Source organism: Garra rufa, chromosome 2, assembly GCF_049309525.1.
Source record: "Garra rufa chromosome 2, GarRuf1.0, whole genome shotgun sequence".
NCBI classification, from domain to species: domain Eukaryota; kingdom Metazoa; phylum Chordata; class Actinopteri; order Cypriniformes; family Cyprinidae; genus Garra; species Garra rufa.
Window position 1 is genome coordinate 30,812,908 of NC_133362.1, and position 27,516 is coordinate 30,840,423.

General features: G+C 33.2%; 1 protein-coding gene across 1 annotated transcript in view; it reads right to left on the reverse strand.

Moving 5' to 3' along the window:
- akt3a (v-akt murine thymoma viral oncogene homolog 3a) overlaps positions 1–27,516 on the reverse strand; it is a 124,926-nt gene that overhangs the window by 43,515 nt on the left and 53,895 nt on the right. The gene's annotated exons all lie outside the window — the stretch shown is intronic.

A 27,516-nucleotide genomic window follows, 5' to 3' on the forward strand; every position in this document is an offset into this window, starting at 1 on the left:
TTTTAAAAATATTTAAATAAAAATAGTAAACAGACATATAATAAATATAATAAATATTGAGCACATGTCACTACTTGATTAAAATCACACTTCATATAAAAATAATAGTAAAAAATTAAATTATAAAATATTTCATATGTCAAATATGTTAAAATATGTAAAAATATATACTAAATATAGAACATGTACTTACTATAGTAATAGCAAGAAATTGTTAAGATATACATAGTTTTAAAAAAATATAATTTAAAAATAGTAAATGAAATTATATTATATTATAATTAATATAATAAATCTTGAGCAAGTCATTACTTTAGTAACAACAGTAAATTATTCATAATTACAAAAAAAAAAAAAAAACATAACCCTATAGAAATATAATTAATATCTGTATTATTTGTGTAATTACACTGTAACAATGACACCTTAAAATAAAGAATACTGATGAAAGAATACTATACATTAAATATAATAATATATATAGGGCTGGGCGATATGGCCAAAAAATAAAATCACGATTTTTTCACAAAAAAAAATCTGATTTACGATTTAAATCTATTTTTTTTTTTACCCCCTACTACTTTCAGCATGTAAAGAAACCCCAGCTTTTCCACAATTTATATGGGCACCATATATTTTGCAATATACATTGCAACTGCATCAGTGATCGCTTTCCACCAGGCCCCATTCTTATCATACCGCACACAGTAAATGTTTGTAAGACAAATAAATATGAAAATTTATATTTTCATGCTTTTCTTTTGCAGTTACATCATATATAAAAATATAAAATTTTGAATACAGAAATATTAAATGATTTAAATAACTGAAACGGATCTGCCAGCAGATGGCGGCAAGACACTGATTTAATTACTGAATCATATTCATTTGATTCGTTTGAACCGCTGGTTCATTCAGAGTAAAGCAAATTACTGTGTTTATGAATGGGAAATTGAATCATTTCACTAGATTCGTTTAAAAACACACGTTCATTCATAAACGAAACACCGCTGTGTTTGAGTGGAGATGCGCAGCGGCTCAGATGTGACCTGTTTCAGACTACTTTTGATGACGAAATAGAGCAAAATCAGGCAATAGTGTTATAGTCCGACAATGTAAGTCACTTAATAATAACTTCTTGCTTATTTAACTGTTGTATTGAATCAATATCTAATTTACAAACTCCCTTAAAAATTATTAAAAGCTGTCACTCATCTTGGTTCGCAATATCACAAAGCTCTATTATAATAAACGACGCTCGCTATACTGTACAATCAGTCTTTTATTTACACTCTCTCTACATCTTGTTTATGAAAGGATTCGTGAGATATGTCCGTGATACATTACTCTACGTTGCAAAAACACGTAGAAACCTTTGAAGCTCCCCTGAGCGCAAACACAAATATGCTGATCGGGTCCGGCTAACTTGCTGCTAATCATACCCCTTTAGTGGCTTGCATTATTTGTTTTCCGTGCCTTTCTGAATACATACATACATCCATATATATACATGTATATATGTATATATGTATATCGCGATTCATCGATTTCCAAAAAATAAAATCATGACAAAACATTAAATTTGAATTAATCGATAAAATCGGAAAAATCGTCCAGCCTTAAATAAAAAAAAAAAACACTTTTGTCTTCTCTAAAGTGAGCACAAACTGTCACACACAACATTATTCTTGTTACTGATGGATCAGTTATAGACAAACACAAAACAAAGAGTTTAATCAGCGATCTGATCCTGGATCAGCCACTGTGTCTTGTTAACCAGGGTAGAGTACAATCAATGTGCAGCTGACAGAGTCATAACTACAGGCAAAAAAAATCTAAACCAAACCATAACCCTATAGTAACATAATTCATTAATATTACTCAGTAATATTTGTGTAATTACACTGTAACAATGGCACCTTAAAATAAAATGTACCCAACATTACACACAAAAAGTATGAAAAAAGTATCAAATAATGCTGATAAAGGCATTACAACTGCAATGTGACCTTCATATAACAAAAAAAAAAAAAAAAACAGTTTTTCTTTGTAATAAAAAGCATATTCTGAGACATATTCCCACAGCTGAACAGCCATTTTCTCTCTTCAACCAAAAGTAAACGGCACCTAGACCGGTCTTAGCACCAGTCTGTGGGCGAGACAGAACTGTAATGACCAGAGCTAAAGTGAGAGACTTTTACAGAGACCAATCTGGACAATGTCAGTGACTTTCAAATGACTCAGCCGTTCCTTTATGTAACTGTACTTGGTCGAACGTGACCAACACCAGGACAGACTCAGACATGCTAATCAGCTCCACTGGAAGGCGATGCAGCTGTGAAGTTGTCAAATGCAATTTCAGGGCTTAGCCAAGGTGGGGAGGGGTGGAGTAAAAGCGACAATACTTAGCGACGCTCTGGGGATTTGCTGTATTTTCGCCAGAATTGCCGGCAAAGACTTAAACACTGATCCCCTTACAGACACGAAGGTCATATCACCTGTTAAGACAGCCAGACACAACAAGACAGATTGGTGCCTGATTCACCACCGTCACACCAACCAAGAGAAAGTGTAAACAAGGGGATGTTACCCTGTGGCGACACCAAAGTGACCTCTTAAAGATGGATAAGATGAGCAGGCCACATCAACCAACTGTGAATATTTCCAAGGAATGTATTGATTTGACATACAAAGAGAGTGGATTTTAATGTGGATTAGGGCTGTCAGTAAAAATGATATTGGTAATCGAGTAATCAGTCAATTATTTTGACGATTAATCAAGTAATTGATTCATTTTACCGTAATGACCCGAATATAAGACAACCACTCTTTTTCAAAAGAGAAAAAGGATTTTTAAAAAACATCTTGTGTTTTATTAAGAAAAAACATTATTTTCATATTGCATATTTTTTCTATTTTAATTTTTGTTTTGAAAGTATGGTAAATACTGGTATAATGTACCAACAATCACATTTAAAAATACACACTTTTTGATATACTATAAAAATAATCTGAATTATATAACAATTAGGCTATCCATCTCATAGTAGCCTACCAAAATTTAATTACCAGTAGAAGTGAAATCTTATTGTAGTCTTCAAATCTGGGTACTGTCTTACATTTTAAAATCACTTAGAGAGGAAGTTTGGTCCCATCAGGCTAACATGACAGTCACAACTCATGTCGATGTAAGCTTTTTTTTTCTTTTGTTTTCACTCTCGATGTTCTAACATTACAACACACATTACATTACGTATTTCTTGGCACAGTTGTTTTACGCATATTTGGCGCTACCTATTGTTGTGGGTGTATTAAAGTCTAAGTCTAGACCCTGAACATAAGACAACCTAGTTTTTTCAGATGTAATTCTAAGAAAAAAACATTGTCGGGTCAATGCGGTAGTAATAAAAATAGACCTAAGCGAACAATACCCTTTAAAATGACTTAAAATACATATATTAGAATAACAATTAGTTAATAAAGTATCAAAAACAAGTCATCATATGTTTTTATTGAAGAAAACTGTTCAAATACATAATGTATTATAAACAATAGAGCTAAAGACATTACGCATTATAACAAAATTACTGCAGAGGGTGCCAATTTTTTTTACACTTTACTGTGCGATCTAATCCTTGTTTAATATTGACTAAACAACTTTTAATTCAAATGTCCACTTAATCTTTAATATTTGGCCGTTTCTTTATGACAAATGCTACAGAAACTGTAATTTCTTGAATATGTGTACATCAAAACGTGTAAACTCATAGTGAGGGTTTAAACTTTTATTTTGTAATCGTGATGAACAGTTAGCATACTGAGAAAGATAATAATGTATTCTTCTGTGTTTGCGTGGTTTATAAATGATTTGCCTTACAAATCTGATGAAATGGCACACATTGCGTTCAAAGATGAACGTTATAATAAACCCAAACTCACAGCAATATGATAAAAATTTGTGTGGAGCAGCATTTACTGTGAACGGAGCCACTCTGAGAAGCATGTATGTAACCTACATGCATGAAATTAATTAAAACACATATACATTAAATCTGCAAAAATGGTCTAATAATGCATTTCATGGATTCTCGTCAGTGGAATGCACCACTTCCTGGAATTTATTTTCCCGGTTACTCGACATGGGATAAAGGCAATCAAGGATTTTTTTTTAAATCAACTACTTGAATCAGTGTTGCCAAGTGTGTGGTTTTCCTGTAGAATTTGTCTACTTTAACACTGTTGCTGCGGGTTGATGCGACCCCAATGCTGGAATGAAAATTTTATCAGGGAAACCCTGCCAGAAAAACGTGTATTTTAACCCTCAGAATGCAATTTTTACTGGGGGACCCCCTCCGAAACACGATCAGGCTAATTTTGAGTAGGAATTGGGTGGGTTTTGTTGTAAAAACCTGGCAACCCTGACTTGAAATTGAATCGAGGAAACTGTCTCCCAGGGCATGTACTTTTGAGGTACTAATATGTGCAATTTAGGTGTAAATAAAGTACAAAGATGTACTGTTTAACTTCTGTACCCTGGGGTACCACAACAGTGACGGCCTCGTAAGCTTTGTACCTTTTTTCTGAGATCGTAGGATGCTGAAAAACAGTGAAATATGACAAATATAAACAAAACATTTTACATTATAAGGTGTTTGATATCTTATTTAAAGGCTTTTCAGCAAATAATGATTATTAAAATACCATTTATACACTGTTTCGTATTAATAATTAAATAAGCATATCATGTAATTAATAAAAATGACATTTTCCAATAAAAGATGTGCTTGAAGCCTAAGTTTAAGTATGTCGTCCACTGTAGGCATTAATGCGTGTGTCCTTTGTGTGTCCTTAAAGAGGGCAACAGGGTGAACCAGTGGCGCTGCAGCCGTGGATTCGACACGAGGCTCTTAGACAACTTACATGCAATCCAGGGCTGACTCAAGCCAATCCACTTAACCTGAATTAGTGTCATTAGACCGCAGCAGGAAGGAGTGTCTATGTGGATGTGCACACAGAGTAACCCTGACAAACCCCTGCTGCATGATACCTCAACAGAGACTACATATATGGCTGTGAACACCTGGGGTTTATGGCCTGATGAATTAAGGATAGTTCGAGAGTAGTAAATGACCGGCTGGATACACGATACATCACGCTTACAGTGAAGACCAGCTACTGTCCAACATCTGCTACTTAAACTACATACAATTCTTTATTCTTTATGCAATACAAATTCGAAACAAAGCATGAATTGTTACTTTAGTTACTTTAATTTAGCTTTCTTCTTAAATGACACCATTCAACCTTTTTAGTTACCATGCATTATGCAAAACACAGACTGGGCATGAAACGGCATGTACCTCAGCCAAACTTCCTCAAGGCCGTTTTGTCTGTTTAAGTGAGTGCAGACGCCGGCTGCAGACTCCTTGATGGAGGCATCAGACAATGGGCGGCAACAGAGCAGAGAGATGTCAGGCCGGCTGGGGGGGGGGGGGGGGTGAATGGGTGAGGGAGGGAGACAAGGGTGCCCAGGGAGCCCGAGCTCCCATGAGGCCTGCACAGATTTCAGTCCGCCAGCTGCACACAGCTTGCCCTCCTGGTGCTCCTCCAGCCCCCCAGCTGGTGCAGAGAGCTGCCGCGCTGGGCCCGTACGGAGAGGCCATCCCGCCAACACACACATGGAAATCACACACACACACACACACACACACACACACACACACACACACACACACACACACACACACACACACACACACACACACACACACTCACTCGAATGTGTAACAGGATAGTTTGAGCATCAGCAATCTATATGTGACAACACTGCAAACACATGGTGCTGCGTCAAAGGTTTAACTCCCTGTCTATTAAACACACAGACTGTGCACAGAGAGCATTTTCATTCACAGTGCACTGAATCTGCTTTACTGAAATATGACTGCTTGCTGTTATTTACAACATTGATAAATATAAGAAACCAATATAATTATATATTGGATTACTATGTATATATGTGACCCTGGACCACAAAACCAGTCATATGGGTCAATTTTTTGAAATTAAGATTTATACATCATCTGAAAGCTGATTAAATAAGCTTTCCATTCATGTATGTATTTGAGGATATGACAACATATGGCCGAGATGCAACTATTTGAAAATCTGACATCTGAGGGGGCAAAAAAAATCTAAATATTGAGAAATTCACCTTTGAAGTTGTCCAAATGAAGTTCTTAGCAATGCATATTACTAATCAAGTCAAGTCAAGTCAAGTCAAGGTTATTTATACAGCGCTTTTTACAATACAAGTTGTGTCAAAGCAACCTTACAGTATTAAAATAATAAAGTAAAATGTCAATAATAATGCATAATGCATAATAACTAATCAGAAACTAAGTTTTGATATATTTACTATAGGAAATTTACAAAATATCTTCATGGAACATGAGCTTTACTTAATATCCTAATGATTTTTGGCATAAAAGAAAAATCAATCATTTTGACCCATACAATATATTGTTGGCTATTGCTAGAAATATACCTGTGCTACTTAATGCTCCAGGGTCACATATGATCTTTTTTTTCAGTATTATAATAATAAATACATGAATAAAATTAATTGCTAAAAAAAGAAAGTAAAAATTATAATAATAACGCATTTGAAAAGTAAAGATATGCAACATTCATTAAAGGGAAGCAAACTAAAGTTCATTTCTGGCCATACGCTGAAGTCATCTAAACTCGGCAGTGTTAACAACTTTAGCCACTAGATGGCACTGAACTACAGATACAGATAGTCTGGTGGTTGTGCACGAGTATGACAGAAACTAAGAGTTACTCCCAATGTGTGATAGAGAGAGAGAGAGAATGAGAGCACAAGAAATGCTAAAACAGTCATCCAACTAACAAACACGAACACATACAGAGGCCATTCATGCTGTAGTATTGCTGTAAGGGCTACTACATCTTCTGGTCTGTTTTTCCTGTCACGGATAAGCAATAGCTAATTTAAAGAGAAACTGCGACTGAAATGAACAACAAAACTCATTTCTAAATTGTAAGAGTGGGTAATTTCTCCACTACTCGAGGTAACTGCAATTATAAACATTTCCAAACAAGTTTCAAACTCTCTTGCGTCTTTTATTGCTTGGACAGACAGATGAAGCCAGAACTCTTAAACAGACTGCAATTGCAACTAGTATCACTAGTGGCATAAAAACTAAAGGATTCTTTAACAAATAAAAAGTTGAAAAGAACAGCGTTTATTTGAAAATAGAAATCTTTTGTAACAATATAAACTACCATCTAAAAGTTTGGGGTCAGTAAATTTTTATTCTTTTTTTTCTTGATAGCAAAGACTTATATTGTTAGAAAGGATTTCTATTTTAAATAAATGCTGTTCTTTTTAACCTCTTATTTCTCAAGAATCCTCAGGTTCCAAAAAAATATTAAGCAGCACAACTGTTTCCAACATTGATAATAGCAGTAATTAATATTAGAATGATTTTTGAAGAATCATGTAACACTGAAAACTGAAGTAATGGCTGATAAAAATTCAGCTTTGCATCACAGGAATACATTTTATTTTAAAATATATTAATATAGAACATCATTATTTTAATCTGTAAAAATATTTCACAATTTTAAAACAATAAAAATCGTACTGATCCCAAACTTCTGAGCGCCAATAAATATATATTTCTGATAATATATCCTACACTTTTGTATGTTCACTTAGAAAATCATACCATCACAGTAAGATTTGAACACTTAATCAAACAAGGCACATGAAATTGATCAAAAGTGACAGACATTTATAATGTTACAGAAGGCTACTATTTCTAACAAATGCTGTTCTTTTGAATTGTCTATTCATCAAAGAATCCTGACATAAGATGTATAACTTTTTTCCACAAAAATATAGAGCACAATTGTTTTAAACATTGATAGTATTAGAAATGTTTCTTGAGCATCAAATCAAGAGAGTACCACAACGCAGTGCGTCCAGGTTCTACGTCAGAACAATCAAAAAATTATTTTATAACTGTATTTTTGTCTTAATTCCAGTCAAAAAAACCCCCGAGATATTCTTAAATCAAGATGCATTTACTAGATAAGCAAAATTATGATATTTAGTATTATTTCCTGGGGAAAAACATCTAAATGAAGTGTATTTTGCTTTAAAAATAAGTACAACTATCTTCCAGTGGGGTAAGGAAAATAAGCTTGTTATTTATATATTTATATAAGTTGCTGTTTTTTTTTACCTGACTGGCAGATAATTGTACTTGTTTTCAAGCAAAATTCACTTAATTTTTATGTTTTTGATGTAAATAAATGTCTTATGTCTTTTTTCTTATCTAGTAAATGTATTATTTTTGTTTTCTTTGTGCACAAAAAAGTATTCTCGTAGCTTCATAACATTACAGCTGAACCACTGATGTCACAAGGACTATTTTAACAATGTTCTTACTACCTTTCTGGGCCTTGAACGTGCTAGTTGTGTTGCTTTCTATGCAGGGTCAGAAAGCTTTGGGATTTCATTAAAAATATCTTAATTTGTGTTCTGAAGAATGTCTTATGGGTTTGGAACGACATGAAGGTGAGTAATTAATGACAGAATTTTCATTTTTTGGTAACATATCCCATTAAAATATAATATTATTTATGTATTTTTGATCAAATAAATGCTTTCTTAGTGAGTTTAAGAAACAAAAACATCACAATGTCAAGGATAATGGTAATGTGTCAGAGTTAGTACTGAGATGCATCACATGTACCTGCCCTTCACCTCTGATTGTGTTTCCTGCATAAAACACGGCTAATTAATGCAATTATTGGAAGAACTGGCAGCAACTTTGATCGGTTAATCAAATATCAGCAATTGAGCGCAATCAGGCCATCCGTTTCCCAATCTAATTTGCCTGTTGTTCACGTTAAATGGGCTGCAGCATTTGCTGCGTAATGCACAGTCCTGCAGTCATGCCTTAGCGGCTGCAGTCTTGTTAGAAGCACAGGAAAGGTCGACTGAATTTAAAATAATGGGAGACACAGACATACCTTCATATGTCATGAAGCAAATACACATATGAAAAGTTCATCACAGCACATTACGAGTTATAATTAAATTTAATGCGCATTTCACGCCAATTAGACTCAGTGCAGTGTGTGAGTGAAGGTAAGCGTAGCAGGTCACACCGAACAGAGGTTTTGCTGTGAAAAGCCTGACCCATGAATCATTTAGAATAAGAGACGAGCGCAACAATGAAGAACTTCCCAACTGTTGCCGTAGCAGCCAGAGGTCAGGGAACGATCTTTAGTGAAAGGCGTGTCCCCCAGGAGCAGGCTGGATTATTTTACACTGTGCCATTGTGAGGGGCCACGCTGACAATACGTCTGTTCGTTATGTGTGTGTGCTATGGATTACAGGACTCTCCAGTGAGAGTAACGTTGCTCTCTGTCAACCCTTTGAAGCCGAGACAAGATCAAAGGCACGAGGAGCTTTCTTGTCCATTTTTCTGGTCTCATTTTAATGGTCGACTCCATTCACAAAACGGCCCACGCCGAATATCAACAAGTTTTCTTCAAAACGCACACACAAGCCCTGATGGGACTGTCATCATAGGCATAATTAATTCATGGAGTCAGGACGGTCTGGCAGGGTGACTTACACATGTTACTGTAGCCTCTGGAGCATGCATAATGCATACTGGCTCCAAACATCTGAAACTCGGGCAGCATTTGAAATGTAGTTCGCATTCAAAACACAGAGTCAACATTGCGAGTATCATAAATCAAAACTGTCAGCTAGTTTTGTCCTTATGGACTGAACTACAACAAGGCTGATAATGAAGTCTGGGTTAAATACAAGTTAATCTCTATTGACTTTGGCATGCTGTCAGTTACTACAGAAAATAACAGTTTTTCGGTAAAGAAATCAACACAAAAATGTGCTGGCAGGTATGTGCTTATAATAGAAGTCTAAAGGGCAACATACAATGTCAATGATTGCCCTGAAAATAAAATAAATAAAATAAAATAAAATAAAATAAAATAAAATAAAATAAAATAAAATAAAATAAAATAAAATAAAATAAAATAAAATAAAATAAAATAAAATAAAATAAAATAAAATAAAATAAAATAAAAATAAATCAATAAATGAAACAAAAAATTAAATTAAATTAAATTAAATTGTGGCTTTGAGGCTTGCTTTATAATAAAATAAAACAAAACAAAAATATATATATATATAAAATAATGGCTTTGAGGCTTGCTTTATAATAAAACAAAACAAAACAAATAAAATAAAATAGTGGCTTGCTTTATAATAAAACAAAACAAAAGAGTGGCGTTGAGGCTTGCTTTTTAATAAAACAAAACAAAACAAATAAAATAGTGGTTTTGATGCTTGCTTTATAATAAAATAAAACAAAACAAATATATATATATATAAAATAATGGCTTTGAGGCTTGCTTTATAATAAAACAAAACAAAACAAATAAAATAAAATAGTGGCTTGCTTTATAATAAAACAAAACAAAAGAGTGGCATTGAGGCTTGCTTTTTAATAAAACAAAACAAAACAAATAAAATAGTGGTTTTGATGCTTGCTTTATAATAAAATAAAATAAAAAAATATATATTCAATTATAATTTCATGTAGCTAGTGATTTCCAGTGTTGCACTGGTCTTTACACATTTTTAAAGAAGTCTCTTATGTTCATCAAGGATGAAAAAAAAAAAGTTAAAACAGAAATATATTTACATATATTTATTTATTTATTCGTTTAAAATACTTGTTTTTATTTCTTATATTTTTAAATGTAATTTATTCCTATTTTCAGAGGCGTTACTATTCTATGCTATTGTATTCTATTTCTTTTCTTTAATAAATGGAAAGTTCAAAAGCATTTTTTCTTTAATAAATAAAAAAGTTAATTCACTTGCACTTCTGATCAAATACAATTTAACAAAAGTATTAACTTCAAAAATGTACCCCCAGTAGTGTATATATAAGGAATATGGAGGCGACTTCATTAAAAAGGGTCTCAGTCAGAGGGGAACAAAGAGCCCTAACACAGGGGCCACACAGAAGCAGACAGGAACAACAGCTCAGGTCTTAAAGGCTGCCGTGAGTCGCACCATCAGGCCAGTGGTGAACAGGTGCAAAGGCCTCTGTGCGTGCACTCCCCGGCCCCGGCCTCTGAATGGCCAATACAGCCGAGTGGCAGGGGTTTCTGCTATTATTTATTCAGCAGCGCATCCACCAGAACAGGCCGCTGCGCTGGGAGACAGCTGGCAATGGGGGACAATACAAGAACCCCTCGGCCCTATTGTCTGACCAGCCCCTGTCCCAGCCACTGCTCCCACACACACACACGCACATCTTTGTGAAGCATCCCTAAGCCTCTATTCTTCCAGTAACCAACATCGCCTCCCATCTCCCCCAGAGACACACACCACAGCTGAAGTAAACAACTATAGCCATGTAATTCTGCCTGTACTCGACCGTCCCACCCTCACAACCCCCCCTCAACCCACCAGACGTTGCCACACTCACAACACCAAACACATCCCAACACTTCAGTCTAGGACGAACACAACCAGCAGCTTTCATTCACAACAGACCCATTAAGACGCTCAATGGAGGCTGGACAGATATGACACTTGAGTTCACAAACTGCTGTTTTACTCTGAGCTGCTGTTCTTGATGTGTTTGACTTTCCTTTAGTTGTAAGTGCTGAATAGAGCCCTGTTAGTAAAGTACATCATAGTACTGGTAATTACAGACAGACGAAATATTGACTAATATTTGATGATTTGAAGATAACTAACCATTTGGCCATAATGATTATATATATTGAATTAATCATTATATATTTATTTATTTATATTGGCCATTTGACCAATAAAGAAACATTAAAATAGAAAAATAAATGATAAATAAACAAAAAATTACTCAATAATAATTGTTTAGAATTAATGTAAAATGTATAAATATATATTTATACACACTGTATATTCCTTACATACATGAGAGTGAACACAATTATTTTCTATACATTTTTTATATATTTTTCAAGGTAAATAATACTACTGCTTACAACTATTAAAAATACTATTGTTTGCATACATTATTATTATTATTATAGCCTTTAGCCTCAAAAAAACAAAGCAAAACAAAAAAAATAAATGAATTGTTTAATTAGGGCAAAAATTATTTAAATTAATAAATACAAAAAAAATGTTTGTTTTTTTTCCACTTGACACAATTATATTACTATAATTAATAATAATATTTATTTAAAAAATAATTGTAATAACAATATAATTAGTATAATAATAATTGTAAAAAGAATAATCAAAAACAATTCCAAACTATTATTATTATTATTATTAATAAAACAAAATTATTATTATATAAACAAACAACAAAACTAAATGAAACCATAAACACAAAACGCAATACAACATAACAAAACCATACACGCAAAAAACAACAACAACAAAAAAACATTAATATTATTATTAACTATTTATTTTATGAATAATTGTAACAATAATAAATATTAAGAATAATTAAAAAAACATTAATAATAATAATATTCAATTATTTTAAGAATAAATGTAATAATATTATATATAATAATAATAATAATTATTATTATTATTATTGTTAATAATAATAATAAGTTATTACTATTATTATTGTACAATCAACAAAACAAAACCATAAATACAAAAAAACAAAACACAAAACAAAACCATAAACACAAAAAACAAAACACACACACACAAAAAACACAAAACCAAACCATTATTATTTTTATTATTATTAACAATTTATTTTATGAATAATTGTAATAATGATAAATATTAAGAAAACTTCAAAACAAAACCATTATTATTATTATTATTATTTATAACAACAATTTATTTTAAGAATAATTGCAATAATAATATTAAGAATAATTTATAAATGTGAAGTTTTTGGCAAGCCACACCATAATACATTTTACAACCTGAACTAATCTTAGTTTGTCACAAAACGATAAAATATAAAAAATAAATAAATAAATATTTTTGTCTAATTATTTTATATTTTTGGACACCTTAATACACAGCCATAATGGTCTGTAGGGTCTATAAATCTTCATGGCTTTTTTGCATGTTTCTGCTTGTTGGTTGTATCACATCAATTGGTTGGTCTCAACAAATTGGACATTTTATAATAAACTCTTGAAGTCAGTCAATCACCAAATCAACTCTTATGAAAAAGATTTCATTTACATATATTGAACAGGGTGAAAATATGAAACTCAATATTGTTTTTTTGGTCTCCGAAATGTCACTGAAATGGTAATATGAAATACAATGATCTGTACAAATGTAGCTTCAAAAAATCGTTTTGGCGTAGAGTCCAACATCAACGCCTTTCACTTAATTGCAGCTGGCAAGCTGGTCGACTAAAGGCGGGAAAAACAGCAGTACTAAATAATGCTCTCAACGCCGTCGAAACAATCCTGTTTTAGCGCACAAACAATTATGAATAACGCTACAAAAAATACATGTTCAACCATTCAGCTGGCTGGAACATAATGAAAATGGAAAGTTACAGATGCCTCGCTTTATGTCCCTTCTGTCTGCTGTAGTGGGTATTAAGGAGGAAATTGAATGTGCAGACAAACTCAATAAAGAAAAAAAAGCCTGAGTCATCAATTACGAATCCTGTGATCAATCTTACGGCCGTTGATAAATAAGTTATTACAGCCGCGAGCTGTTGGTGTATCTTCGCCTGACCTTTATAAGCCCAGTTTGGGAAGAACACCCAAGCGTGAGACCCCTCGCCCTCGTCTGAGCCCACGATCAGAAGAAAAGAGTATGTAAGTGTGTGTGTTCATCTGAAAGGACGCTGTAGGTGGCGCAGGGGGTGTGGGGTAAGCGGTGCAGAAATGAGACAGCAGTCAAACTATTGTTCATAATTATATTTAAGGATTTTTGCTATCAACTGAAATTAGACACAACAATAACATACAGCCATACAAACATGACTTTTTAAAAATAGTTTAGTGACTTGTCTCACAATAGAGGTATGTAGAATCATTGTGAAATATGTGAATGATCCGCATTTAATGAACACAAATGAAAAAAAAAGAACATTTACTAATGAACAATACAATTGTAAAGTTATTATGAACCAGACAAGAAAGTTTAATATATAGATTTTATCAAATCTGTACAATGATTTTCAACATTTTCTAATAATAATACTATTAATATTACAATAATATTTACTTGTATTGGGAAGCAGATCTTAATATCACCAACAGTTGAGCCACTAGCACAGCTTACCCTGAAGCCTCTGACACACTTGACCCAACAGCTACTATTTTGGGAATAATGCTTAATTTACAAATCTATAGGTATTCTTCAGCCCCAAACAAAACAACACATAACACAACAAAACAAAACAAAGCAAAGCAAAACAACAAAATACAACAAAACAACACAAAACAAAACACAGCAAAATAAAAGTGAAACAAAACAAAAAAGCTAAATAAAACAACAAAAACAAAAGCAAAGCAAAACTAAACTAAACAAAAGATGAAACAAAAAAGCTAAATAAAACAAAAGCAAAGCAAAACAAAAACATAACAAAAAATCAAAACAGCAAAACACAACAAAACAAAAGTTAAACGCAAGCAAAACAAAAAAGCTAAACAAAAGCACAACAAATGCAAAGCAAAACAAAAAAACAAAGCAGCTAAATAAAACACACCAAAACAAAAGCAAAGCAAAACAAAACACCACAAAAACAAAATGAAGAAAACAACATCAAAACTAAAAATCTAAATAAAACAACAAAAACAAAAGCAAAGCAAAACAAAACACAATAGAAAAGACGAAACACAGAAAAGCAAAATAAAACTAAATACAACAAAAAACAAAAGCAAAGCAAAACAAAACAACAAAACAAATGCTAAACAAAAGACAAAACAAAATAAAAACACACAAAACAACAAAAGCAAAACAATATAACAAAAAAGCAAAGAAAAAATAAAAATAAACAAAACAACTACAAAAAAAATCACAGAACAAAAAAGCAAAAAAAACAAGACAAGACAACTAAAAACACAAAAAAAAAACAAGATCAAAACAACACAAAACACAATAAATCAAAACAAAACTAAACACAACACAAAACAAGAAATAAAATGTTTAATTAGGGCAAAAATTTATTTAAAATTAATTATATTTTTTATTAGTTTCTAATTCACATTAAGTCTTTATGCAAACGTTATCCAAATAAAAATATATAAAATAAATAAATACAAACAAAACTAAAACAAAATAAACAAACGTATAATTTATTAATTTAAATATTTCACTTGACAAAATTTACTTGAAAAATTTTAGCAGTAAAGTTTGAACATTTCCTTATGTGCATCTCTCAAACAGACATAGCTGATGGGCTTTTCTAAATAATAGCAATCATATCTCATAAAAAAATATGCATAACTTCCTAAATTAAAAGAACGGCACAGCTTATCCCACACTCCCCTAACTACAATGCCAAAAACAACAACATCCAGTTTCAGTGGGTTTCCAAAAGAAACTTCCAATGCAAATGTCTCCGTCACAACAAACAAAACATCCATACAATAACAAGCACCCATATAATTTTCAAACGCGCTGAGGTGATGTGTACCGTGCAAACACAACTCCAGTATCACACACACCAAATCTCCCAGTCTCCTCCCACACCAGTCAAGCAAACAGCGGCCCAAGATTGAGTCTGGAGTTCCAGTCATTATGCCGCGCGACATCTGCATGTTTATGCGTCTCTCTCTCTCTTTCTCATTCACTCCTTCCCTCCCACCTCGTCTCTCCGCGACGCAGACTACTCAATACCCGGCTACGACGAGCACACGCATACACGCACTTTTCTTGATGGCAGATGGCAAGTCAACAATCAGTTCCAACAGCAGCGGTGGCTCGTCACCCAATCAGAAGCGTCCCCAACACACACACACACACACACACACACACACACACACACACACATAAAGCCCCCGTCTCACCCCTCATAACACCATCTCACCACAGACACAATAATAACTCTTTGTTTGTCTCCCACAATACAGCTGCGCGAGAGCCCCTCTGCTGAAACACATGTGCCCTAAACGTCCTCACACACAAACACACACACCTTCTGTCAGCTCTGGTGTGTGTTACAGAGGCCGGGATCGTTGCACAGCTGGGCAGAGATTCTCAGAGAGGCTCTGGGTGTGAAAGAGAGGCCATTAATGAGTGTGAAAGAAAGAGACGTACTTACAACGCTTGCAAGCGCTCATGGGAGACGGTGTTAACGTAACTGAAACAACCCGAAACTGGTGGGGATCAGGTGAGTCTGTAACAACTTCGGAAGCTAATTCAAATGTGAATCCCTAGTCCTTTACAGTGTCACACTCCCCTTTTCTCTTCTGGTCCGGGCGCTGGAGAGTGCAGGAGCGGCACGTTCCCAGCATGCCGTGCTGGGAACGTGATTGATGTGGCAGGAGGGTGAAGAGCGGAGGTGTTTGACCCCAGGCTGAGTTCACTGAAACACAGCTGCATTGCACAGAAGCCTGCGTCCACCCCGCAGCAGCACAGGCCTCGTCTCAAATGACCCCGCTGTTCCCTGCTGGACAGACCGCAGCCTGCATCATGATGCTGATGATGAAGCATGCGCCTCCTCGGAAACGGATTGGGAGGGAAGGCACGCAAGATTGTGAAATGGCCCTCGCTGATTCAAAAGCTGCTTGTGCGCATAATCCAATCATCATATTTTGTATTTACTGTACATCCTAATCAGACTGATAGTATGATCTTCTTTACTGTGTATTGTTCATGTCGTTTTTTACTTTTAGGAGAATAGCCAACAATCTGATTTAAAGATTGTACCTTCTCTAGAAATCCTCTTTTCGTGAATAATCTGATGTAATCTGGATGTTTCGCGGTCTGGAGGGGTCCGGGGATGGCAGTGGCTTTTGTTTACATGCTGTATGTGGCAGAGGTCACAAACCAGGCTAATGGATTGAGAGGAAAAAATCTTCTTTCTGATCATACATTCAATGCTTCATTTTTCAATGTACAGCTGTAACTAGCACAAACTACAGACTGAATTTAAATTTATCTTAAATTTAAGATATCAATATTTCTTTATAGCACTTTAAATACTCAACAAATAATATATAGTATATAATACATAAAATATCCAATAGAATTATAGATAAATAATATTTCACAATATTTCACTTCTACATGAATAAAATAACTGTAATTAATAACTATAATTTATAGTAAATAACTAATGTTATTTAAATAATAATAATAATAATAATAATAATAATAATACTATTTTAGCTGCAAAAAAATAAATAGTATAAAGATAATATAGAAAAATAAAAATTGAGAAATATAAATAAACAATATTTCTTGATAGCATTTCAAAAAGTCTTTTTTACTTATTTTCAACAAATAATATATAACATGTAAAATATAGAAAGGAAATATAGTAAACAAATAATATTTCATGTTCATACTTGTATATAAATAAAATAACTATAATAACTATAAACAACTAATTATTATTATTATTTTAGCTGCAATAAAATAAATAATACTGTATAAAGATAATATAGAAAAATAAAAATGGAGGAATATAAACAAACAATATTTCTTAATAGCACTTCAAATTTTATTTATTTATACTGAACTTTTAACAAATGATATATAACATATATAAAATATAGAAAAGAAAATAGTAAACAAATATTTCACATTCATACTTCTATATAAAGAAAATAACTATAATTTATAGTAAACAACTAGTAAAAAACAAATTATATAAAGATATAAAATGTAAGATATACAAATATCAAAATAATAAGATATTTTATATAAAATATAAAAATGGAGAATTATAAACAAAAACATTATTTCATTTTGCACTTCAAATAATAACTGTAAGGTATCAGTAAAAAAATTAATAAAATAAACAAAAATAAAATATATATTAAATGAAATAAGACAATAATTAAAAATAATCATCATTTTTTGATTATCTCATAATTTTTCATATCGATAATCGTATTTAGTGTTAAAATATTTTTGCCTTATCCCTATTTAGAGTTTGATTTTTTTTTTTTTTTTTTGATTTTAGGTTTTGCTAATTAGTGTTTTACAGAAGTATTGGTTATCAGCAACTGGCTTCTGGCTTATTTTCCCCTCAGAATTGACAAACTCATTATTATATCGAATTATAAAGTCTGAAATATGAGACATGCATTGAGTATATGAGACTTATACATTGAGAAATATGATACTTGCTTTTGTGAGAAAAAAAGTCAGAATTGATAAAAAGATAAAATAGGTAAATGTAAAATGTTATAGGTTTAAACAGCATTTCATGCTCTAACTGTAGGGCTATTATAATATGTAATATTAATATATTAAAATATGAACTGCATATGTGAAAATTTTGTAAACCTATTGTTAAACGTCTGCGTTTAGCTTCAAATGGCGTTTTTGACGACAGTATTCTATTAAAATTATTTGCATTCTGATTCTGACTTCCAAGGTACAACAATACATTTTTGGGTCTTATTCCATGGATTTTACCCGTTTCCCTCCACTTGTTACCAGTGTTTTTCTGCCACCACAATGCGCACACGGCTGCAAGTGATGTAACCGTGACGTCTACTTCAAATTGGTCTATTGACACATCTACTTTGACATACCCAGTTGTATAAGAAAATGGAGCAAGTACAATGTTTCTATTCAAGCGAGTGACACGAAAAACATCCGGTGAGTAATATAGAGCAAGTAATGCGATGCGAATATTCGCTTCGCTTTTGGTGTGCACAGTTAGAGAGGGAGAGTTTAAAGGACTCAAGGCCACCCTGTTCAAAGTCCTGCATAAAACTGCAGGTCACATATCCAATCAATATTTTAAAATCTCTAACAAAAATGGTTCCATTTCCACCAAACTTTAAGTAATGGTCCAGTGCAGCCAGAAGCCGCCAGCCAGACTCTCAGGAGCTTTCAGAGCGAGTTAGTGCCAGCGCAGCTTATCTGCTAATTTATGGTTGCGTGTTTATCGTTCACACTCTGAGGGAACAGACTAGTCATTGGATGAGGGAACGTCAGCCTCCACCTCACCCGTGCAGCGGACGACCCCCCTTCCATTAGGAACAGCAGTAATGAGGGGGATGAAAGCCGCTAATTTGAAAACTTGGACATGGCCAGCAGACCATATGGCAAGCATTTATCCCTCCTGAAAGCCATGCTAACCATCATTTACATGGTTAGGAAGGATTCAACTATTCCTCTTTCCCATCTCTACTCATAACTACAAGCCAAACTATTAACCACTTAATTGGCAAGTGACTCAAGGAGAGAATTGTTTGTGAATATCTGTATTCCGTGTTCCACTCCTCTTTATAACACTAGTTCTCCACTGAATTAGAAGATAAAACCTGAGCTATGTCCACTGTTTTGCTACACTGTGCCCATAAAGTGGCACACTGACAGTTTAGTCCCTTGTTTGCCCTCAGCAGTAAAACTGGCCATTGTTTTTCAGAAAAATCTTTCAGTTCCCGCAAATGCTTTGGTTTTCCAGCATCTTTTGCATATTTGAACCCTTTCCAACAATAACTGTATGATTTTGAGATCCATCTTTTCACTGATGCTTCAGAAGGAAACACAGCTTAAGATCCAGGGGGTGAAAACTTTTGGAATCGGAAGATCTGGGTAAACTGAACTTCTCTTATGCAAAGCATTTACTGTAAAGTAAGTTGCAATATACTGTACGGCACACAACATTTAATTTATCCAGCCTACAAGCATCTCTAAATGCAAACATACAAACCGAGTCAGAAAGTGAGAATCCAAGGGTTTTTCATTCTCTGCTTGTCTGCTTGTAAAAACTAAACTGTGCAATTTGAGTTGCAATCATTTCTAGCTGGGCATCAGTAAAGGGTGAGTGAATTCCTCTCACACAAGAGTAATTTGCTGTCTTACTAAGCCACCCAAGCATGTGAATGAGTAAAGCAGAGCACTTTTAACGTGAGACAATCAATTCTGGACATAGTATTGTCTTGAAATGTACAAACCTATACTTGGTAAATGCAATAAAAGTCTAGGAAGAAGGTTCAGCGTATGGATACGGCCATCAAAAAAGCCTCTGGCAGAGCAATTCTGTCATTGAAAAGACCACAGTCACCGAGACCCACAGAAGAGACACTTCACAGCAGAAATGAAATGCTGCCTTACTCGAGAACATCTACTGTACAGTAGAAATGGAAGAGAAATATAAAGGCAGAGAGTGAGGACAGGGTCAGGTAATACATGTCACTATGTGAGAGTGTCACAGTGACCGCCACTACTGTACTGGGCTGATCAGAGTGACCTGACAAGAAAAGAAAGGTAATCGGTGAGTGGCAAGTAGTGAAAGATGGGAAGTAGAGGAAGTGAGATAGCTGGGACAAAGCAAGAGATTGAAAAATCTGGTTGGTGTATTTGTTCCTACTTGTTCACATGCTGTTAAAGAGAAATTCTCACTGACACTGAATGTTTCATTTGCTCAAGGCCCACTTTACTGTTTTTACATTTAGATGACCGACGGAGGGCCCTATGATTTCTGGATACAAAAAACGTGGACGGAATCGGGAATCCAGTCATAAAAACAAAATTTACTGTATAACGCAGAATGTCATGGAATTTGGCCAATTTTAGCCAAAGTAGGTCAAAATGCGATATGGACTAGAGTCTATGAATATTAAGCTGCAAAAATACCATTTAAATATGAATCTTGCCTGTTCTGCGTGCCTCTGCCACATCAATATATGAGTACATGAACACATAAACACAATCTCTAGAACTCTAGAGAGTCAATTCATGAGCATTTTACTATTTCTTTTGATTAAAACTTTCGTTATACTGTATCATATACAAACAGAAACTTAAAGGTATTTACAGGAACCTGTCAAAATAAAAGTTCGGTTTAACTTTGACAGAAATGTATTACTTAATAATGTAATAATAGTACTACTACTAATAATAAAATTATTATTATTATTAAAACATTATCTTTAAAGGTATTTACCAGAAATAATATTTATAAGAATTTACTTAGCAGTAAAATGTAAACACACAAAACAGCATTTCTGGAAAAAAAAAAAGAAGATTTTTTTAAAATATATATATAGAGTACAAATGGAAACCAGAAAAAATAAAGTAAAAAAACTTTTCATAGGGCCTCAACATTTTTTTTTAACTTTAAATAAATTGCTGTTAAATTGTGTACATTGCATGATTTCAATTAATTAGACATGATTTTTGATTAATAATTACCATTAAAACAGAGTCTAAAAAAAAACTGGAAAAAAAAAAAAAAACGAAACCAGAAAAATTTACAGAAAAAAAAAACTGTTTAAAAAATAAAAATACAACAAAATTTCAGGAAAAATAAAACTGATTTCATAGGGCCCTACCTTTGCCAGTTAAAATCAAGTGCTTAAATTTAAATGCTCACTTAAATTTAATCTTAAAAACTTTAATAAAAAGTGTAGAAAGTAATCTTTAACAAATATCAAAATGAAAACTAATTTTTCAGATGATAAAGATGTGTCAATCTTTCATGGGAATTTCATGCGAGGACAAGAGTTTCCCACCCAGATTTCTGCTATCTGTACAGACTAATGGTCAAAACAGCACACTTTTAAATAGTTCACCCAAAAATGAGAATTCTAGCATTATTTAATCAACTTCTTGTTATCCAAACCTGTGTGACTTGCTTTCTTCTGCAAATCAAAAAAGAATATCGACAACCAAACTGTTTTGGTAACCACTGAACTTGATTGCACAGACAAAAACAGACATTTCTCATTTCTCAAAAATCATTTTGGAATGACATGAGGGTGAGTAAATGATGACCGAATTTATTTTGGGGTAAACTATCCCATTAAAAATTAGAATACTGACTATTCAAGTGAAAAAATGAAGCATACCCCATGCTTAACACTCTTTTACCAGGTTACTAAATCCCCTACCCTTTGGCCTAATTACTTGCACCTTAGGCTGGACCTACATGGACCACCACACCTCAAATCAAATTAACATCAACCTCCATGAGTGACAGGGTCAAATTTTGCTATGACAGAATTAAGGTCAACACAGGGCAGTGCTAATCTATCACTAATGCTCTGCTGTGCTCCACTGAGGGGGTGTATGTTTAAATGTAATTATATTTGCACACACAGCAACACAACTGAAAACTGGCTCTTGTACTGATGAGAAATTTCCATCATCCTCCATTCCTAAACAAGCTTTGCATCCAACCCGGAGCAGCCGGGCAGCATTAAACCTGAGGTGGACGTGCAAACGGTATAGCACACACTACAGTAAAGCTTCTCTGAAGCCCCTGCTTGATACTAATCTCAGTGCCCACCCACACACCTGCCCACCCCGCAGATGGCAGGATTGGCCACTGCCCTTTATTCTGCTGCTGAAATTAGCCTGCTCAAACATCCTGGATTACCAACCTCTCTGTGGTCTTTGCAGTGGCCACTTTTTAGAAGGTTAAAAACAGATTCCACTCTCTTAATCTAGCCCACACAAACTGTAGCCTTTTAATCCCAGGATTAGTCTAGCTTTTCCTCTTCAGACGTGCTCTACAGCGCTGCTCAACGAAGACATCAACCTAGTGAGGAAAAGGGATGTAAAAGCATGCAAAGTGTGCAAACAAAGCAAAACAGTAGTGTAAAGTAGGGTTTGGTAAAGATGGGGACGAAAGGGGCATTTCAGGGCTGCCCACACATTCGAAACAAATATTAAAGCACAGCCAAATTTTTATCCATAAACAAAAATCCGAAAAATCGTTTTTCTCTATTTCTTTTAAAGTTGAAAATCAATTGAGCAGAAGCTAGGTGAGGCCCTATGTTTTCCACGATCTCAGAATCCAGTCATAAAAATGGATTTACCATATAATGTGGAAAGTGATGGAATTTGTCAAATTTGGTTGAATAAATCAAAAGTACACTTAAATCAAAATGTGATACGGACTAGTGTCTGTAAGTATCTGAGAGTCGCTTTAGGAGCATTTTGTCGTTTCTTTTGAGAAAAATTATTGTCATACATACAAACAGAAACTCATCTTCACAGCAATCTGTCAAAATAAATGGTTTAACTTGAAGAAATTGTGACAGAAATATATGACTTAATACAATGATTAGTGATTAGTAATGATTACTACTACTGATAAAATTATTATTAAAACATTACTTTTTAAAGAATATTTAACAGAGAAATTATTTACCAAAAAAATGGAAATACACAACACAGTATTTAACATAAATAAATAAATAAAATTATATATATATTTTTTTTTACATAAAATCAATTAATTAGAGATGCTTTTGATTAATAAAATTTAATGAAACTATTAAAATGAAATGCAGAAAATTAATGGAAAACAGAATTTGAAAAACAAAATTTGAGAAAAAAATAAAGCGCATTTCATAGGGCCTTAAAAATTTACATTTTGTTAAAATTTCAATAAATTGCTGTTAAATTGTCTATGTTTCATGACTTTAATTAATTAGACATGTTTTTTTTTGATAAAACAAATTTAATTAAACCATTTAAACAGGTAAATTAATGGAAAACACAGAATTTGAGAAAAAATAAAACTGAATTTGAGAAAAAAATAAAACGGATTTCACAGGCCCTTAAAAGTGTCATTTTTGTTAAAGTTTTCATATATTGCTGGTAAAATGTCTACGTTTCATGATTTTAATTAATTAGACATGCTTTTTGATTACATTTTTTTATTGAACTATCTAGAAAATATAAAACAGAATCCAGAAAATTTATGGAAAACAGAATTTGAAAAAAATAAAACTTAATTTGAGAAAAAAATAATATATATTTCATAGGGCCTTAAAATTTTATTTTTAAACTTTTAATAAATTGCTTTTAAGTTCAGTTTAAGAAATTGTGACAGAAATAATGCAATGATAGTATTACTACTACTGATAAAATTATTATAAAAACATTATTTTTTAAAGAATATTTACCAGAAAAAATGGAAATACACAACACAGTATTTCTGAAAAAAAAAAAAACATAAATAAATAAATAAAATATTTTTTAAAATATAAAATCAATTAATTAAAGATGCTTTTGATTATTAAAATTGTATGAAACCATTCAAATGAAATCCAGAAAATTTATGGAAAACACAGAATTTGAGAGAAAAAAATAAAGCGTATTTCATAGGGCCTTAAAAATTCAATTTTTGTTAAACTTTTAATAAATAGCTGTTAAATTGTCTATTAATTAAATAGACATGTTTTTTGATTAAAACATTTTTATTAAACCATTTAAACAGGGTCTAGAAAAATTTTAATAGAACCCAGAAAATTAATGGAAAACGCAGAATTTTAGAAAAAAAATGTAATTGATTTCATAGGGCCTTAAAATTTTCATTTTTGTTAAACTTTATTAATTGGACATTGTTTTTTTGTTTTTTTAATCAAACCATTTAAACAGAGTCTAGAAAAATTTAAAAACAAGAAAAAAAAACTAACCCATAAAATAAACATGGAACATGAAAAAATACAACTGAATTTGGGGAAAAAAATAAAATGGATTTCATTGGGTCCTAGATAAGTGAATGTTTTATATAGTATAGTTTTATACCACAAAATACTTTTTTCTTTAAAATAATATGCATAAATGAGTGCATAACCATCTTCATGGGTCTTGACAAGGTCCCTAACAAAAGAGCAGCCTTTCTCATAGTGGCCCTTCAGAAATAGTTGTTTCTATTCTGTTTGCTCTAATTATAGTGTCATAATGTCACAGATGAGTTGATAATTAATAGTTACTGAAAAGGTAGAAACGAAAGTTTGAAGTTTGATTCAACCAAAATACCAAAATATAGTCATTTTAGTTTTTTTTAACACTAACATTTATTACAATGTGCTTACCATAATTTTAAAAGATAAAGAAATATGATCTATGTTTCCCTGCTTTAGAGACATTCCTCTAGTATACAATGTTAAAAAAGTAAAGTTAAAAAAGTTTTAAAGAGTCTGTTGTCTTTTTTTTAATACTTTTCCAGAGCAGAATAAAAATAAAAAGCCACGAAGACGCAAAAACGCCTGGTGAGACTAAAAGAACTCAAAAGTTCTTGTGATATTAATATCACATTAAAAATACCAAGCGCTACAATATTTCACTAGCAGATAAAAATAGAACGCGGCAGAAAATTTACAACCCAGTCTGTCAAAGTGACGGATAATGATTATTAGTAGCACAACCTCTGGTACAGTCTGAGCTTTGCCAACAATCCAGACGCCCACTAAACAGTAGCGCCCATGTGGGTAACTCTCTCACATCATATCCTGATTTACTTCAACCCTACCATTCCCATCATTCCCAATGCAAAAAGATTAGGAAAAAGTGTTAGCATAATCTCACGGGTACAATTGTTGTCTTTTGGATGTACAGTATGGGACGCAGCCAGAGAAAGTGAGGGAGGAGGGAACAGTCGACAAAAGCCGAGTCTGCTGCGGTATTTCTGGGGTGAGCCAGCTGACCGTCTCATTCTTTTCTCCGAGCGGCCGCGAGACGGATCAGCGGGGAACCTGCGCTAGAATAGCGAAGGGGTGGGAGCCGAGTCCCCTTCGCTTTCCCCCATCTGTGGGCTTTGACAACAACAGTCATCTGGAGACCCCACAACAAACAGGTGTTCCATTTCACACACACACACACACACACACACACACACACACACACACACACACACACACACACACACACACACACTCATAACCCATAGAGAAAGCTGTTAGGGAGGCCACTCTGTAAGCAGCTGCTGCTATAATTACCAAGAGAGCGGTGGCTGCTGGAGTCTTTGTGTAAAAGTTGGGTTAAAAGATTTCAAGAAAAAGGGGAAGTGAATTATTGATAGCCAACCATGCAGGAGGAAAAGTACATCCACAAAGAGCTGTACGACTCGCTCAGCAGTCTGGGAAACAGAATGAAGCATCTGTCATACACAGCACAACTGTTTGAGCACCAGAATGGAAGAAGTTAATTATAATACCAGTAGTGACTTTTATTTCCTACTAAAACAAATTCGACTGTGAAGAATGTGTTGTATCTTCCATGTAATTCATAAACAATGCCACATATTACATTTAAATGAGTCTGAATGTTTTATGACACAGCTCTAGCAGCTCCACCATAGTAATTACACTTAGCAGTAAATTATAAAACATGTCTTGCTGGAAATTTAATAAGCATGTTCTCCTCAGTTTTGTAAAAAGTGGCATCTCTCGAATGATCTTGTCATTCTGTGTCAATATCTACGCACCTATGTTGTAAAAACACACGTATTGATTCGAAAGCAAGTAATGGGGCAAACTTACCATGAAACTGTATTTTGAATAATTTAAATATTTTAGCTCAGATTTAATTTATTGTTATAAAATATATAATATTAGTCTAATAAATGCATTGAAACTATCTTTCTTCAGTCAAATAGAAATGAAGGTTTTTGAGGAAAACATTCCAGGATTTTTCTCCATATAGTGGACTTCAATGGGGATCAATGGGTTGTAGGTCCAAATTGCAGTTTCAATGCAGCTTCAAAGGGCTCTACACGATCCCAGCCAAGGAATAAGGGTCTTATGAAGTGAAACGATCTGTCATTTTCTAAAAAAAATAACAATTTATATACTTTTTAACCACAAATGCTTGTCTTGCACTAGCTCGGCTTCACATTACAGTCACGTTTGAAAGGTCACGAGTGACGTAGGCGGAAGTACCAACCCAGTGTTTATAAAGCGAATGTGCAAAGAAAGTCAAACCACCTTTACAAAAAAAGTTAAAATTATGGTTAGTGCAGGACAGAAGTATAACTAACCATGAAACTGTATTTTGAATAATTTAAATATTTTTTAGCTCATATTTCATTTATTGTTATAAAATATATAATATTAGTCAAATAAATGCATTAATATGTAAACAGATATATAAATTATACCTGAATGAATATTGTAATACAGTTACTTGTTTTATTTTAATATCATAAATGATATAAAAAATGTTTTAAAATATAAAAAATCTAAATTTTGTCTGCCAAATCACAAGCTGTGTAAAAATACCTCTATTTTTTTAAAAAGATTAGTTCACTCCAGAATTAAAATTTTACTCACCCCTATGTTCATCAAAGATGTTCACATCTATCTTTCTTCAGTCAAATAGAAATGGAGGTTTTTGACAAAAACATTCCAGGATTTTTCTCAATATAGTGGACTTCAATGGGGATCAATGGGTGGAAGGTCCAAATTGCAGTTTCAATGCAGCTTCAAAGGGCTCTACACAATCCCAGTCAAGAAATAAGGATCTTATGAAGTGAAACCATCTGTCATTTTCTAAAAAAAAAAACAATTTAT